At 39.6% G+C, this 12,814-nt stretch overlaps 1 pseudogene; it reads right to left on the bottom strand.

The window, feature by feature from the left end:
• Positions 1-352: 352 nt before the first annotated feature.
• LOC118658543 lies at positions 353-12,170 on the bottom strand (annotated as a pseudogene).
• Between the last annotated feature and the right edge of the window lie 644 nt (positions 12,171-12,814).

Below are 12,814 nucleotides of genomic sequence, written 5' to 3'. Positions count from 1 at the left end.
CCCCTCCACCCCATAATTTCCACACTGTTGTCCATATCAATGAGTTCTCCCTCTTTATTGCTCAACCCACACACACACTGCCAATATGCCCCCCCATATCTGTCTACTTGCTCTCTATTTATAATGATAGAAACAAGACTCCTCATGACTGAGAGTCCTGGGTAATGCATAAGGAAAGTGAGAAGGGTATACCTATGTACTATGCATAATCTTGGAAGGGCTATGACTTAAGTAGGAGTCCAAAGTAATCTCCCAATTTCATTACAGCTGTGCTAAGAGGGAAAAGTCTGTAAACAGAAATCAAAGACTCATATAGGCACATCTTCACTGTGTGACTGCTGATTCAGAATTTCTAGTTGCACATGTTTGATTTTGCTGCTTGTCCCAGTCCAATGAACTAAAAATGATAGCACAAGTATTGAGATCAGCCTATTCTTTGGACCATCCTCCATAAGGCCCTCTTGATGTCTCTGTTCCTCAGGCTGTAGATGAAGGGGTTCAGCATGGGGGTGACCACAGTGTACATCACTGAGGCCACTGCATCCTTCCTTGGGGAAGATGACACAGCTGAACTGAGGTACACACCAAGGCCTGTTCCATAAAATAAGCAAACAACTGACAAGTGAGAGCCGCAGGTGGAGAAGGCTTTATATTTTGAACCCGATGATGGGATTCTCAGAATGGAGGACACAATTTTATAGTAAGAGAAAAGGATCCCTGAGAGTGGGACACCACCAAAGATGGCTCCAATAAAGTAGATCAATATGTCATTGGTGAAGGTGTCAGAACAGGCAAGTTTGAAGAGTTGAGAAGGTTCACATAAGAAATGAGGGATTTCCACATCTGCACAGAAGCTAAGTTGTGACACCATCAAGTAGTGCAGCTGGGAGACCAAAAGGCTTATGAAAAATGACAGGAGGACCAACAACCCACAGAGGCCGGGGCTCATGATGACTAAATAGTGTAGAGGCTGACAAATGGCCACCAACCGGTCATAGGCCATTACAGCCAGGAGTAGACTGTCCATACATGTAAAAAGAGGGAAAAGGGTAACCTGAGTTAGGCAGCCTGCATAGGTGATGGATTTGCTGTGTGTCTGGAGGTTCACCAGCATCTTGGGAACTGTGGTGGTGCTGAAACTGATGTCAGCCAAGGACAAATTGGAAAGGAAGAAGTACATAGGTGTGTGGAGGTGGGAGTCAGAGATGACAGCCAGGATCATGAGTAGGTTCCCGAGCATGGTCACCAGGTACATGGACAGGAACAGCCCAAACAGAAGAGGATGCAGTTCTGGATCATCTGAGAGTCCCAGGAGGAAGAATTCTGATTCACCTGTTTGATTCTGTGGTTCTATGCAGATAGGACACATTTTTGGAAAAAGGTAGAGAGAGAGAGGGAGGGAGAAACAGAGAGAGAGAGAGAGAGAGAGAGAGAGAGAGAGAGAGAGAGAGTTAAATAAATGAAACAAGTCTACAGGCATCCATATGTTGGACTCAAGCAATTCACACATTAATTATTTATAATTAAGGTTCATATACAATTGCCCCATTACCTTCAGCAACATGTCTCAGTCATTAATTCTTTTTAGAACTCTTTCCTTATTGATGTCTGACCTATTCACCTGTTTCTATATACACCCACTTTAGAGTCACTGGGCCAAAGAATATTAGAGAAGAAATGACATTTTGAAATAACAAATACATGAACAGAATAAACTATCACCCTTCTACTTTTGAAGGAAAATATAGGATGAGAAATATTCTTTTCTAAGAAACAAATCATTTTATTTGAAAGACACTAAGAAGCAATTGAACATACTTTATCTCACCCCAATGCAGTATAAGAAATTCTCTAATTTGGAATGTAATCGAGAAGAATTAAAAGCACATTAACTGTATTCTAACTTAAAATAAATTGTTTGTAATCAGACTAGTGGCCTGGTGCATGAAATTTGTGCACTGGGCTGGGGGGGGGGCGTGTCCCTCAGCCTGGCCTGAACCTGTCCAATCTGGGACCCCTCAGGGGATGTCCAACTGCCAGTTTAGGCCAGGTATCTGTGGCCCAATTTTGAATTGCTGGCTCCTAACTGCTCACTTGCCTGCCTGCCTGATTGCCTCTAACCACTCTGCCTGCAGACCTGTTCACCTCCACTGCTCCCCCGCCACCCCCAGCCGGCCTTCTCACCCCCCGACTGTCCCCTCTTGCTGGCCTGCTCGACCCCAACTTTACTGACAAGCCACAAAGCAACCCTCCCCCCCCCACCAGCCTGCTTGTCCCAACTGCCCTCCCCTCCTGGCCTGATCACCCCTAACCACCTCTGCCTCCGCCCCGCCACCATGGCTTTGTCCTGAAGGTCTCCCAGTCTAATTAGCATGTTACTCTTTTATGAGTATAGATAGAATTTTACATGGCAATTATCTTTAAGGGTTTACATCTTTATTTGGTTTTATGACATCAATCTTCCATGGAGATAAGTGCTCACTCAAATGTGTGGGTTGTCTGGTCAAAGCCTCTCAAATATAATTCAAATTATAAATAGTTGGCCTTGGTAGACTTCATATTTTGAAAAGCATGTTTTTGTTAAGTGCACAAAATCATAAAGCACCACTGATCCAGAAGATGGTATCAATTTACAATCACCAATGATTAAGTAATAATTAACTTAATGAATACTTTTATTTTTGAAAGGTTATTTCCAATAAGTGATACACAAACTCAGAGAAACATCTGAGTTTGAGTTTGTACTTTACTGTTTTGGTTTGTAGTGGATGGGTAACACTTCTTAAATTTGTCTCTAATCACAAACATTTTTGAAGAATTGATTTCTCATCAAAACCAACCTTCCAATGAATGGTTGAGAAATTGAGAACCAAAAAAGGCCTCAAACCTTAAGTTGTCCTTCTTATGCCACTTTAAGAGCTTTCCAGCTCAGTTCTTCCTTACAGAGGGATTCCATTTCTCCTAAATAAGTCTCCTGTAGGCAACTAGGGTCATTTCTCTTGACAGGTCAAAATATGAGGCAATTACTGAGGAATTACTTTGTCAAAATAGTTTTTCCTTTGTGTGACATGCTAGATTCCTATGGATATATCTGATCATTTCTATTTTGTAATACTACCTAACTTTACATAAGCCATAGCATAATAAACTATTTTTTTTGCATAAAAATGATGTAATTTGGGGAAAATCAAAAGTGAAAACAGAACAAAAACTACTATTACAAACACCTAGGCAGTTTTTGCATCTGTAAAACGGTTATATTAATTAAACTGACCTTATAGGATTGCTGTACAAAGTAAAATTAAATTATAAATATAAAAATACTTAAACATTGGTTATCAATACTAGTTGATTATTATAATTACCTTTTAAAATGCATCCTTTAAAATTTAATGATGGGCGGGCCATAACTGAGAGCCAATTAAATCAGAATTTCTACACATAAGTCCTTTGGGCCTACTAACATATAGCCAATGCAGGGAACCATTGCCAGGCTATTAATAAATGGTATATTAATGTTTTCAATTGCTATCAATACCATATTACCCACTACCCATATTAAAATATGAATATTTAATAATATGTGCTATAGATCTTATTTATTATTGATAAAACTTGAGGGTATTTTGTTATCCCTGCATGATCTTCCTCTACACTCAGTTGTCCAAAAGCAAACTCTGTCATTTGATGGATGCATTTTCCTTTCAATGTTTTTATAACATTAGTATTGAATATGTATTCATGAGCAGTTTTCTTAAAAACTTATCTTTCCCAAGAAACTAAAAACACCAATCAGAAAGGATATATGCACCCCTATGTTCATAGCAGCACAATTCACCATAGCTAAGATTGGAAACAGCCTAAGTGCCCATCAGCAGATGAGTGGATTAAAAAACTGTGGTACATCTACACAATGGAATACTATGCTGTGGTAAAAAATAAGAAACGTTTACCATTTGCAACAGCATGGATGGATCTGGAGAGCATTATGCTAAGTGAAATAAGCCAGTCAGAGAAAGATAAATGTCACATGATCTCATTCATGTATGGAATATAATGAACAACGTAAACTGATGAACAAAAACAGATCCAGAGACAAAGAAGCATTGAATAGACCGTCAAACCTCAGAGGGAAGGTAGGGGAGGGTGGAGGAAAGGGGAAGAGATCAACCAAAGGACTTGTATGCATTCATAAAAGCCTAACCAATGGACACAGACAACAGGGGGGTGAGAGCATGAGTGGAGGTGTTGGGGGGACAATGGGGGCATAAGACACATATGCAATACCTTAATCAATAAAGAAATTTTAAAAAATTTAAAAAAGAACTTACCTAAATACTCTCATTCTACATATACTTTCCCTAAGTTCTCATTTACCACAATATTGCTTTCAAGTCTCTGTGAAATACATACTTCAATTTCAGCACTTTAAGTGATGCATAGTATTACCTGAGGAATAAACTTCACTTTATTTTCAATTTTTTTTATTATGACAGCACTAAGAAAATTCTAAAGCCTCCTCTCCATATCACACAAGTGAGAATTTTCTAAAGACATATGCATAAAAGATAATTGTTTAAGTTGAAAAAAATTGGTATATGGGCAACATTACTATTAATTATCTACGCTTGTTTTCCCAATATAATAATTACACAAAATCAACTACATGCTCTGATTGCCAAGTTATAAAATTGGGAAGTTCCCAGAAGTCTGACTAACAATAGTCTTTTCATGATAGAGCCATGAAAATACCCATCTTGTATAGGGAATGATGTTTTCATATCTCAGCTTTACAAAAAGCTCTGAAAAATGCATTACTATCCATAGGAAACCCTACAATCCACAATATTTAAGCAAAATAGGTCCCTGCAAACCACAGATGAACTTGCCAAATCCCAGGAGAAGGAATTGGTGGTGGTGCCCTTGTTTGGAAAGAAACAATCATTGTGCTGCAGTGGAGGAGACAGAGCCCTGGGCTGGGAATCAGGAGGCCTGTGTCTGAGTCCCACAGCTGTCACCCACTAGATGGGAAGTGTATGTAAGTCCTTCCACCTTTCTGCTGGTATCTTTTGCATAGAAATGGAAGAACAACACCCTTCTCTGTGAAATGTGTGGCGCCAAAGAGAGGCTTGCCCTTAATAAAAGTTCAGTGATGGTTTTAAAATCAGATTGTTTGGTGAAAGACAATCCCAGGAAAAGCTGAAGGATGACATTTTATTCTATTACTAGAGGTGTGATGTATGAAATTCATGCAAGGGTAGGTAGGCCTCCACAGCCCCGGCTGCTGGGGCCTTCGCAACCCTGGCTGCCTTGCAGCCCGGCCCCCTCCTGCACCTGCCTTGTTCTGGCACTGCCAGAGCCCGCCGCCACACACCCTGGTTCCACAGAGCCCCCAATGATTGCCCCACAGAGCCCACTGATTGATCACCCCCCGGCCAGTGGCCTGGGCCTCCCTTTGTTAGGCGATTGATCTCAGAGCCATCTCCCCATCGATCACCTCGCAGAGGATGGCCTGGGCCTCCCTCTTTGGGGTGATCGCTGAGCCCCCTGATTGTTCGCCCCACTGGCCAGTGGCCTGGGTCTCCCTCTGAAGGGTCATTGTGGGGTGATGGCAGACCCCCCGACCAATCACATTGCACCTGCCTTGGCTGATCTGGGGCAGGTGCGTGTCATAGCGTGGTCGTCCGGAAGGTTACCCAGACAGTCATTCTGCTGTTCGGTGGTTTGGTCAATTTGCATATTGTGCTTTTATTATTATAGATACGGCAGAGAGAGGTAGAGCCTATCATGTCACAGGTAATTCACTCATGGAATGAGTGGAAATCCTGAAATGTGTCTCAGTCCACACAAGATTTACTTCCCTTTCTCTTTTCCTCTCTTTTTTTTTTTAATGAAAATCTCCACCATTTTTATTTGTATTTAAATGCTGTTGATTCTATTAAATGGAAAATGATAAGTTTCTTAGAAAATCCCTGACATAGATGCACACAAACACTGTTTTGTCCTCTGCCAGTCCCAGGAGAGGAGCCATTGCTGGAAGGAGGAAAATTACTGAAAAGACAGCACTGGGCGTGTGGAAGCCTTATCACCCACGCACTGTTTCTGAGACCTAAGGAAGAGTCTATGCCAGCCGTGGGCAAACTACGGCCCGCGGGCCGGATCCTGCCCGTTTGAAATGAATAAAACTAAAAAAAAAAAAAAAGACCGTACCCTTTTATGTAATGATGTTTACTTTGAATTTATATTAGTTCACACAAACACTCCATCCATGCTTTTGTTCCGGCCCTCCGGTCCAGTTTAAGAACCCATTGTGGCCTTCGAGTCAAAAAGTTTGCCCACCCCTGGCTATGCAATACTTAGCAGAGATTGTTGTTGTCTCTGTCAAGCAGAGTATAGGCCCTGGGGGATCAGAAATGAATGAGACTCAGTTGTTTCCCTCCAAGCATTCAGATTCTACCTATAAGGTCAAAAATATCTGAACCTTTCTATATGGGTGCCCTCCCAGCAGTTTGTCCCAAGTCTCCTGTTTGTCCTAATGATGAAAAAAAAAAAATGCTCCTGACAGTCCCTTCTCCATCCATCGCCTCCACAGTACTCACTGGGCAGTTCTGTCCCTGCTGGAGTCTGACCAAGGAGTGGGAATCCACTGCCCCTGTCCTGCCTGGCAAGCAATGAAGGTTCATGTTCCATCAAGACTGGAGTGTGACAGAGTTGGTCATGGGCTCCTGATGCAGTGGATGCGAGAGGAGAAGACTCAGATGTGAAGCCTCCTGGACTGAGATGGGAACCTGAAGGGCTGGAGGCACAGCTGGTTATCTATTGCTGCTTGGCCTTGGGAGCTCAATGCCCAGAGCTCATAATTAGTCAAATGGTTCGGCATTATCCCAATCCCTGAGGACTTGCTGTTGATAATAGTAGAGGAAAAGGGAATGCACTTTTTAATGTTTGGGCCCTTCCTCTTCTCAGGAGAAAGCTCCCCTGTACTTCTCATTTCCAACTTCCAAGTAACAGAGATTTTATAAATTCAAGCATTTTTTTTTTCAATGATGAATGCAATGTGTAATTTGTATGTCTATACATTCATTGACTTGATCATTCTATGTAGGGATAATTATGTTTCCTATACCAAGGATAATATTTAATTTCTAGTTTGTCATTTAAGATTTATGTTTCTAAATAAAATCTCCCTCATTTTTTCTATAAGAACTTTTAGATTTCATGTGTTGAGATGTGGTTTTTCTTTTCTTATTTTGAAAGACAGCCACAGTTCTACTTTTTCTGTAGAAATTATGTATGTTGTTACATTAGACAACCACCTATTTTGATATACCCAATTGACAATTTTCTTAAATCCTACACAGAATTTCAGATGTCTGTGTTCTAAATGTAGGGCTGCAGTCATTATGTCTTTTTTCTTTTTAAAAAATTGAATTTATTGGGGTGACATTTCTTAATAACATTACATAGGTTTCAGGTGTGCAAATCATCATCTGTATATTGAATTGTGTGCTCACCACCCCAAGTCAAGTCTCCTTCCATCACCATTTATGCCGGGACCCTCTACCCTCTTCTACTTCCCCCCACAACCCTTTCCCTCTGGTAACCACTATTCTGTTGTCTGTGTCTATGAGGTTGTGTGTTGTTGTTTTTTTTTTAATCCCCTCACTCTTTTCACCCACCTCCTTCTCCCCCTTCTCCTTTCACAACTGTCAGTCTGTTCTCTGTATCTATGAGTATGTTCCTAATTTGTTTGTTAGTTTATTTTGTTCATTAGATTCCACATAAAAGTGAAATTATATGATTACTTGTCTTTCTCTGACTTACACGGTACTTTTTTTCCACTTAGCACAATACTCTCTAGCTACAAAAAATTTTTATTAAGAAAAAGAAAGAAAAAATAACCAAGGGGTAAGATTTCTTTTTTTTTTAATATAACAGAGTAGTATTCCATTGTATAAGTGTACCACAGCTTTTTTATCCACTCATATATTAATGAGCACTTGGGCTGCTACCATGCCTTGGCTATTATAAATAACTAGAGGCCCAGTGCATGAAATACCTGCATAGTTAGGGTCCCTAGCAGCTGCCAGCTGCTGACTGGTACTCCCTCCCTTATCCCAGCCACCTGCTGCTGCAGGGGCCTCCCTCCCTTCCCCTGGCAGACCCTGCCCCCTGGTCAAACTCCTCAATGAACTCCTGATTGAGGGGACAATTTGCATACTATGCTTTTATTATATAGGACTAGAGGCCCAGTGTGTGAAATCGAGCGAGACCTAGGCCCGTCGCCCTGGCAGGACCCCAGACCAGCCCTGCGCGAGCCCTGCCAGCCCCATGCAAGCCACGAGTCCTGGCCTGCAGGAGGTGCTCCATGCACCTCCTGGAGACCGGTTTTGGTCATGATGCTGTTACGGCGTCATGACCACAGGCCTTTTATGATATAGATGTGGCAATGAGCATAAGTTTGCATGTATTCTTTCAAATTAGTGTTTTAGGGTTCTTCAGATACATTTCCAGAAGTGGAATCATTAGGCCATCAGAAAGTTCCAATTTAAATTTTGTGTGATAACTCCATATTGTTTCTCACAGTGCCTGTACCAACCTGCTTCCCTTTTCTCCACATCCTCACCAACACTTATTGTTCATTGATTTATTGATGATAGCCATTCTGACAGGTGTGAAGTGATATACTCATTTTGGTTTTGATTTGCATTTATCTGATGATTAGTAACATTGAGCATCTTTTAATGTCTACTGCCCATATTATGTCCTCTATGGAGAATTGTCTATTCAGGGCCTTTGCCTGTTTTTTATTTGGATTGTTTTTGTTTTGTTTTGTTTGTTTTCTGTTGAGTAGTTTAAGTTGTTTATAAATTTTGGATAGTAAACCTTATCAGACCTATCATTGGTGAATATGTTCTCCCAGTCAGTGGGTCTTTTCATTTCCTTGTTGATATACTTGGCTATGCAAAAACTTTTTAGTTTTATGTAGTCTCATTTTTTTATTTTTTTATTTTATTTCCTTTGCCTGAGGAGATATATCAGAAAAAATATTGTTTCAAAAAATGTCCAAGATTTTACAGCCTATGTTTTCTTCTGGGACTTTTATGGTATTGAATCTGTAATTAAAGTCTTTAATCAATTTTGAGTTTATTCTTCTGTGCAGTGTAAGAAGGAGGTCTGGTTTTGTTTTTTTGCAGATATCTGTCCAATCTTTCAACACCATTTTTGAATAGATTATCTTTATTCTATTGTATGTTCTTGCTTTCTTTGTCAAGTGTTAATTGACCATAAAGAGTGCATACTTCTGTACTCTTTATTCTGTTCTATTGACCTTTATGTCTGCTTTAATGCCAGTACCATGCTGTTTTGATTATTATAGCCTTGCAATATAATTTGATATCAGGTAGCATGATTCCTTTAACTTTGTTCTTCTTTATCAAGATTGCTCTATCTATTTGGAGTCTTTTGTGCTTCCATATACATTTTGGAAATATTTGTTCTAGTTCTGTGAACTATGCCGTTCGTATCTTGATAGGAATGATGTTGAATTTATTCATAGCTTTGGGTAATTTGGAAATTTTAATGATATTAATTCTTCTTACCCAAAAACACAGTGTATGCTTCCATTTATTTGTATCTTCTTCAATTTCTTTCTTAAGTGTTTCATAATTTTCTGAGTAGAGGTCTTTTATATCCTTGGTTAAATTTTTTATCCTATGGATTTTTTATGCAATTGTAAATCAGATTGTTTTCTTTGTTTTCCTTTCTAATATTTCATTGTTGATATATAAAAATGCAACTGATTTCTGGATATTTATTTTTGCCCTTCTAATTTACTGCAATTATTTATCAGTTCTAGTAGTTTTTTTGGTGGAATCCTTAGGTTTCTCAATATACAGTATCATCTCATCAGCAAATAATGATAGTTTTACATTTGCCTTTCCAAATCAGATGTCTTTTATTTCTTCTACTTGTCTGATTGCTGTGGCTAGGACTTCCAGTACTATGTTGATAAGACTGGTGACAGTGGACATCCCTGTCTTCTTCCTGATCTTAAGGGAAACACTTAGTTTTTTCCTGTTGAGTACAATGTTGGCTCTGGTTTCATCATATATGTGTTGAGGTATGTTCCCTTTATTCCACTTTGCTGAGAGTTTATATCATAGATGGGTGTTGGATTTTATCAAATGTTTTATTCCTTATCTATTCATATGATCGTGTGATTTTATACCCCATTTCATTTATGTGATGTATGTATCACATTGTTTTTATTGTACCTACCTTGCATCCTTGGAATAAATCCCACTTAGTCATTACGCATGGACTTTTCAATGTATTGCTAGATTCAGTTGGGTAATATTTTGTTGAGGAATTTTAGCAACTATGTTCAACAGAGATATGGGCTATAATTTTCTTTCTTTGTAATGTCGTGAAATGCTTTTGAAATTCAGATAATGCTGGCATCATAAAATGAGCTTCAATGTCTTCCCTCCTCTTGATGTTTTTGGAATAGTTTGAAGTTAAGTGTTAGTTCTTCTTTAAATGTTTGGTCAAATTCACCTGTGAAGCCATCAGTTCCAGGATTTTTGTTTGTTGAGAGCTTTTCACATTACTGCTTCAATTTCATTACTTTTATCTGTCTATTTAGATTTCCATATTCTTCCTTATTTAGTTTTGGAAGATGGTATGTTTCTAGGAATTTATCTATGTCATCCAGATTGTTTAATTTGTTGCCATACAGTTGTTTGTAATATTGTCTTATTATCTCTTGTATTTCCATAGAGTCAGTTGTTACTTCTTGTCTTTCATTTCTGACTTTCTTTATTTGGGTCCACTTTTTTCTCTTGATGAGTCTGGTTAAAAATTGTCAATCTTTATCTTTTCAAAGAACTAGTTCTTGGTTTCATTGATTTTTTTGTAATTTTTTTTTTTTACCGCATTTCATTTATTTTTACTGTGATCTTGGTTATTTTCTTTCTTCTACTCATATTAGGCTTTTTTGTTTGTTGTTCTTTTTCTGGTACCTTTAAGTGTAAAGTTATATTGTTTATTTGAGATTTTTATTTTTGCTTCAGGTGGGCCTGCTATGAATTTCCTCTTAGGACTGCTTTCGCTGGGTCCCATAGATTTTGGGTTGCTTTGTTCTCATTGTCACTTGTTTCAAGGTATCTTTCGATTTCTCCCCTGATCTCATTGTTAATCCATTCACTGTTTGATAATATGTGATTTAGCCTCCACGTCTCCATTTGTTTTTTAGTGTGTTTTTTTAAATATGTTTTTAGTTTCATACCATATAGACAGAGAAGATGCTTGATGTGATTTCATCTTCTTAAATTTATTGAGACTTGTTTTGTGTGTAACGTAGTCTATTCTAGAAAATGTTACATATGCACTTGAAAAGAATGTATATTCTGTTGGTTTTGGGTGAAATGCTCTGAAGATATAAAAAAAAAATCCATCTGGCGCCCAGCTGGTGTGGTTGAGCATTAGCTGCTAGTGTATTCTTCTTTCAGATATTGCATTTCTCACTTCTGACTTTTTCATTTTCATGGTTTCTATGTCCTTTTTCATGCTATTGAAGTTCTCACTAAGTTCCTTGAGCATATATATAACCATTTTTTGAACTAGAACTGGTATATTGTTTGCCTCCATTTCATTCAGCACTTTTCCCAGCAACTTCTGTTCTTTCATTTGGGGCATGTTCTTTGTCTTCCCATCTTGGCTGCATCTTTGTGTGTGTTTTTTTTCTATGAAAGGTAGATCTTCTATGTCTCCTAATATTGGCAGTGTAGTCTTATGTAGTAGGTGTTTTGTGGGACCCAGTGTCACAGTCTTTTTGATTACCTGAAGTGGGTGCTCCAGAAAACTCCCTTGTGTAGGTTGTGGGAGCTCTGCTGTTGTAATTGAGTCTTGATTGCTATTGGCTTGTGCCTATGTGGAGGACCCTCAGGCTGGCGGGCCATGAGGATCAACCATGTGTAGGAATTGCTGTGCAAATGCTGACCACACAAAGCAGATTTTGCCTCAGCAGGGTCTGGTGCCTGCTGAGATCTCCCATTGGATTTGTAGCTTGTGAAGCTAATTGGATCCTGCTCAGTTGGATATTGTCTGAAGCTGGCCATGGGTGTGTCTGTTTGACATCTCTTGGGAGGGACTCTGTTGCAGGTCATTGTCAGATACTGTCTGTGACTGTCTCTGAGCAACTTGTTTGGAGCTACAAAATGATCCACAGTTTGTAGCTGCCCCTCCTGGGCCTTTGTGTGCATGATAAAGACCAAGTTGCACATCAAGGCCAGATTTCACCAGCAGTAAGTCCAGAGGCTGGTCAGTAGAAGGCTCAAGGCTCCCTGAGATCTGCCCTTGCCTATCTCCACCTGCCAGATTTCTGTTATGCTCAGTCACTGAAAGAGTTTTTGGCAATACTTGAATTGCATGAAGTACGTACTCAGTCACCACGTAGGAACAAGTGGTGTGCACCAGATTGATGCAGGTCAAACTCGGTGCTAGTGCTCAGTCCGAGGCCACTCAACAAAAGTCCCAGGGTATACCAGGTCTAGCTGTCTCTTGACATATGCCCACAGACCTTGGTGGGATAGAATCTTATGGAGTCATCAGGGTAAGACCAGCAAAGTTCACACAGGCTTACACAGACCAAAATTTTGCCATGTAAAGGGAAGGTTCTGCACTGGTTTGGCTTGCAAAGAAAAAAATAGCCCCCATCCTAGAGCCACACAACTCAATCTATGCCAGATTTAGTGAGAAGCTCAAGCTCAGAAGGTTGGGGTCACTAACACTATGAGTATTAGTAGGGTGG

Source organism: Myotis myotis, unplaced genomic scaffold (assembly GCF_014108235.1).
Source record: "Myotis myotis isolate mMyoMyo1 unplaced genomic scaffold, mMyoMyo1.p scaffold_m19_p_6, whole genome shotgun sequence".
NCBI classification, from domain to species: Eukaryota; Metazoa; Chordata; class Mammalia; order Chiroptera; family Vespertilionidae; genus Myotis; species Myotis myotis.
Note: the sequence above shows the minus strand (reverse complement) of the source record. Positions and strands in the feature narration are given on the sequence as shown.